This window comes from Ochotona princeps, chromosome 2, assembly GCF_030435755.1.
Source record: "Ochotona princeps isolate mOchPri1 chromosome 2, mOchPri1.hap1, whole genome shotgun sequence".
In the NCBI taxonomy this organism is placed as follows: domain Eukaryota; kingdom Metazoa; phylum Chordata; class Mammalia; order Lagomorpha; family Ochotonidae; genus Ochotona; species Ochotona princeps.
In genome coordinates, this window is record NC_080833.1 from 8,860,350 (window position 1) to 8,866,289 (window position 5,940).

Genomic DNA, 5,940 nt, shown 5'->3' on the forward strand with positions numbered 1-5,940 from the left:
CAGCAGGCAATGGCTGACAGCACAAGAACAGTGTGGCAGCGAGGGGCCTAGACAGATCGGAGGGCCCCTCTTGGACAAACGCCAGCTGTAGGAAATGGTCTCCTCCCCTCCTCCTCCAACCCAACCTGAAAGAAAAGTGGAGCATGCTACAATGCATGCCTGTGTCGAACAGTTCCCTGTGCAGTTCTAGATCAGTGAAAACCTCATCCAGAAGCAAAGCAAAGCGGGGTACTCCAGACTCACATGGGAATTCAATCAAGACAGGGATGGCGGAGCCCAAGGAAAACTGATTTAAAATAGAAATGTAGTTACATTTCTGGAAGACACCCAGAACCCATACAAAGACAGAAAACCTTGAGCTTGTGGTCTGGACTGCCCCAGACTCTGTGCTTCATTCTGCCTCTCATGAGCTAGCACCCATGACCTGGTACTTTCTCTTACATTCTTTGTTTATCTGTAAAACAGAGGTAATAAAGATATCAACTAGGAGGAGTAATGCGGTGAGACAAAGCATTATAGGGTCAGCATTGGACACTGTGGCTAAGGCATCCCGGGGCCCGTTTGCAGTCTGTAGCAGAGTGGCCAGCTAATGCACACCAGGAGAGGCAGCGGGTCCTTGTCATCCATGTGGGAGACCGGGATGGAGTTCTGAGCTCCTAGCTTTGGCCTGCCACGATTCTTGACACAACATGCTCTGTTTACCACCTCCATTCCCTCTGTCTATGCCTTTCAAATAAATTTTTTAAAAAATTCTTTTAAGCATATTTAGCCTTTAAAGGGCTTCCTTCTTGTGAAGCTAATGTCATTGTCAGGGCAAGAAAGGGCTAGGGAGGGCTCTCTGGACCAGGGTGGCTCAGTGGGGCTGCTCTTAGTCCCAGTGAATGTCCAGGAGGAAGCACACGTGCTGTGAGAAACTTGGTTGGTCTGCTGTGTGAGCCGAAGAGAGAAGCCACAGGCCCTGAGTCCACGGCACCCTTGGCCTCCTTCCATGCCATGAGGCCAATGCCATGGCCTTCAGCATCCAGCCACCTGGACTGAGGCTGCTAGTTAGGACAAGGGGCGGAATCTCTCTGGGCCTTGGTTTGTTCATCTGCAGTGGGATAAGATAGCCTCTATGTCATGGAGTTCCCTGAGTGAGCACAGGAGAACTTTGTCGAGTTTCCCTCCAGGGCAGGCTGAAGCCATTATAAACATTAGCTATTAGGATTCTGATTGTGCTGCTGTGCAAGTTTGCACTTCAGCTGCTAGAAACCCTCATGTTTTCAAATCTGATTTCTCTCCCAATAAAACAGGCTATTTTTCCAGCAAAGGGAAAAATCACATCAAAATGGGAATATGAAAGTTACCAAAATTCGACTGCAGGCAGAGTGAAGCCCTTCTCTTCTGTACACACCGGCCACAGCTGCTGCGCTTCAGAGAGGAGCACTCACGCCCCAGGTCAGGGGCTCCCAGCAACAGCAAATAGCCACTGACCAAAGGGGTCAACCAGTCAGAGAAGGAACTACAGGGAAGCCTACTCTGAGAGCGCTCTTGACCCCCTGGGTGTTTCAGCTAATAATTCCATACTAGAGGCATGGCTTGCAAATGATTCTCCCTCACTCTATAGCCAATCTCTTCACTCATTTCCTTCCCTGCTACAGACATTTTGGGGTTAATGCAATTTCATTTTTCCACTTTTCCTTGTGTTGCTTATGCTTTGGTAGTCACATCCAAAAAGCCTTGCCCAGACCAGTGTCACAGTGCCATCCCTCTGTTTTCTCGTAGTCGTTTTTCAGTTTCAGGTCCTACAGTCAAGACTTTAATTCATTTCAATCCATTCTGAGCTGATTTTTTTTATATGGTATTAATAGGGACTTCAGGGGCATCTGGAAAGGAAAAAAAAAAACAAATGGGAAAAAAAGCACACAGGATACAACTCTGCAGGAGCCCTGAGGAAGAGGGAGATGGAAGGTTGAAGAAACACGAATACAATGTAATCTTCAGACACTGTTGCTTGTAATTGAGTACTCTGCAAACTTCTGTGCAAAATAGGCTGCTCCAATGCCAATTCTCTGCTTGGTGCACATAGAACACCTCATCAGCATGCACCTTGGCCAATAGGGAGAACTTCCTCCTTTAGAAACACATAAAAACCCAAGCCAGGAAGTCTCGTGAGGCTGCTTCAGGCAGGCAGCCTCTTGTAAGGCAGGTAACCCCTTGTGGGATGCCTTCCTGGCTGCCAGAGTTTTCTCTGCTTCTTTCCATAAATGCCCTTTAATTTGCTCATTCCTTCCTTGTCTGCCTGCCTCATTCTTTGTGACCATGAGACAAAGAACACAGCATAAGTGAAGACAAATGTGTGAGATAATGCATTTATCAGTTAGTCCTCAACGTGTGTGTAACTCCAAGCATCAGGTTAGACACTATACATGTGTGTCAGTCTTATTTGTCAGTTGAATGAAATGCTATTCTGTGCCATGTTTACTCTTTGACACAAATAGAAGGGGGAAAGGATCTTACATCTCATATCAGTTTTCATGTTTCCAATGGCGCTGCCTGACAAGGAGCTTCAGAACCCCGTTGTCAAGCAGGTAACACTTGCTCTGGTTCAGAGATCTTAAAGTCAGCCTCCTAGCTCTATCGATACCCCTCATGGGTTTGTGGTCAGTGCAAGACAGCAAAACAGCTTGCAATAGTGACTGGACGCTGTCACGCGTCTAGGACCTCATCCACACAACTGGGTTGGCTCAGCTTGGCTCTGTTTGGCTTGCTTGAGCCTGCAGCAAAAGCAAAAGAGTGCGTGGAAATGCAGGAACGTGCTGTCAGGCTCCTACTCTGCTTGTTTCACATGGGCTGTGATGCCCTTGGCCAAGGCAGATCACATGACTAATCACATGACTGAGCACAGGGCCAAGAGATGACGCTGCCTGCTGTGTGGTGTAAATTCATATAGCATGGGTTTAGATCCGGACACGGGATGCAAGAATTGAGATCATCCATCAATGCATCTATTACACCAGCAAAAAGAAATTGCCAACTTTGACTGCAGGTAGAGAAAAATCATCAACAAGGATATTGAAAGGTCAGAATCACCCATGAAATCAGCAGCTTTAATAAATGGCGTCTCTGTTTTGTGAGCCTTTTTGCATTCGAAGAATTATTTTTTCCCACATCCTACTCTCTTCTGAGATCATCTTAAAATCCCTTCCAGCACTTCTGATCTCATCTGCCTTGAACGAGCCCAGTTCTGTCTGAGGCATTCAGTTCTCTCTCTCACCAGACCAACACCTTGACATGCCAGGAAGCACACAGCCAGCTGGAAACAAGAGAAAAGGAAGTTTAAAGAAATGGCAACTTCCCCCTGCTTTGGACACCCTGGCTCCAATTTTTGTACCAAAGCTTTCAAACTCACTCTGGACTGTTCCCATCCACTGATGTTCAATTAGGACCTCTCTGTAATTGTCCATGCCTTCAATGTCAGGATATACTTACATGGCAGAATGATGGACTTATGGCTGATGGTGAAAGCCTGTATTGCAATGATAAGTAGGGAGAATGGTGAGGTGGGGAGGGAGGAGGGAAAATCTCAGCGCCTATGGACCTGCATCATGGAATAATAAAAATAAGTAAAATTTCTTAAAAAGAGCCTTTAGGGAGGTCACAAACAACATCGTTCTTAATATGATCTGCTCTGTGGGATTCTAAGGCTCCCACACCCTGGCTGTGGTTAAATCCTAGCGCTTACTCCAAGTTCCAGAAAAACAAATGGAATACGGAAAATGGAACTCCATAATCAGAACTGAGGATTGTGGTTGATTGATACATTTCTCAGATCGAGGCTCTGCTAGAATCCTTTTTCCCTCCTCTCCATGTTTTGTTAGAGGAGTTGGCCACCGTGACAGCCTATGCACCTAAGATCCATCGAAGACCATGTGCAGTCAGGATGGTTAAGTCAGACAGACCTGGCAGACAGACGTTTAGATAGTCAGTGTGTAGCTCAGTGGTAAGTGCTGACACCATGCCACTAACACCTTGTGGGTTAGGAGGAAGATTCTGTCCATTGTCCTTTGTAGTCAACTTTATAGAAATGCCAGGCTGGATTCCAAAGCAGTGACCACTGTGGGGTACCAGGCACGATACGACATGGCAAACTGTTGGCTTGACCTTGGGCCTACATTCTTTGATAGCTCCCTCCGAATTATGGGCTCTGCCATGGTGTCTGAAGCAGTTCTTCACATCCAGTGTGGTTCTGCTTGTGGCCAAGTTAAACAGAGGACTCCAGGCGTTGCACACACATGCCCCTTGCATCAAGGACTGATTGGGGGAGGGGCTCTGATAATAGCTTAGATGATGAGATTCCATAAATCAATGCTAAAAGCTACCCAGTAAACTCTCTTCTGGCATTTCAAGCTACTGCAGCTAAGTCAGTTGAGTTACACGTTCTCTTCTATACTTTGCTGAAAACTCTTAATCCAACACTAATGTGAGGTTTAGTCGGCTCTCCTTACTTTCTAGTCGGACCTTGTTCTTTCAGATACCTTTGGGAAGGAGAAGGAAAATACCTTCCAAGGAAAGTTCTCCACGTAAACTCTCCAGGAGACTCCCACTGGGGTGGGGGTGGGGTTAGTCTCCATGTAAACTTACCAGGAGACTCCCAGTGGGGTGGGGGCGGGGTTAGTCTCCATGTAAACTTACCAGGAGACTCCCACTGGGGTGGGGGTGGGGTTAGGCCTTTGGCACATTGGTAAGATGCCACCTGGGGGGACCTGCCTGGCACCTGGGGACTCTGACACAGGTCAGAGTCCCCAGGTGCCAGTCCCAGCTTTCTGCTCATGTGTACCTGGTGAGTAGCAGGTAATGGTCCTACATGGGTCCTTCACCCGAGTGAAATTCCTGGCTACTGCTTCCAACCTGACCCAACCCCAGCTATTATGGGCATTTGGGGAGAAAGCTAGCAGATGGAAGATTTGTCTCTTTGTCTGTCCCTGTCTCTTTGTTCTTCAAATAAAAGAAAAAAATAAAAAATTTTTATTTTTTAATGTGACAGCCAATAGGTTGACAGTTTGTTCATTTTTATATATTTTCCTTGATAAGTAGTAGTTAATAGAACACAAAAAAGTATAAGAACAAAATGGTTCCTGGCTTTTTTGGCCTGGCCCAATCCTGACTATCATGACCATTTGGGACCTAAACCTGAGCCAGCAGATGAAAGTTTCTCTCTCTCTCTCCCAATCTCTCTCTCTCTCTCTCTCTCTCTCTCTCTCATTTCCTCTCCATGTAACCCTGCTTTTCAAATAAATTAATCTTCCAAAGACTCAGGCTCCAACTCCCAGCCCACACCTTCCTCTTGTACCGTCTGGAGATGGAAAGCAGGGGGTGTCTGCCTTTGAGGCTGGGAACACAGATTAGCTGAGGAGGAGAGCATGGTGGTATTCTCATTAACTTCTGAATTATTCTGAATAATTGTGAATCATTCCACTGCTTGCTCTTAATGCATTAACTTCATGAAACTGGAAAAGAATTTTTTCATAGAGTTTAAATTTTTTTCATCAATATAAAGACTGATTTCATGTATTTCATAGACATAATTCTAGGAAGATAGCCATACCTCCCCCCTCTTCCTTCAGCCCCCTTCTTCTTTTCCTCCTTTAATTTTTACAAAAACATAATTTTAATTTAATTTATAATCACAGGATTAATGCACCGCTAGCCATAATATTCAACAAGTAGAAAGCAGAAACATCGTATTTCCACAGGAACACAGACAATAACAACAAAGCATAGGATGTCTGTTTTTCCCTTATAACTTTTTGTATTCTATATTAACCATCACCCATCAAAGAAATTATGGAGTCGTTTTAAAAGGCTGGCTGTCACATAAAAATAAGAGTCTTTTGAAGTTTTTACTTTTGAGAGATCAAGAGACCGAGGGACAGACGGAAAGGCAGAGAGAGCTTCCTT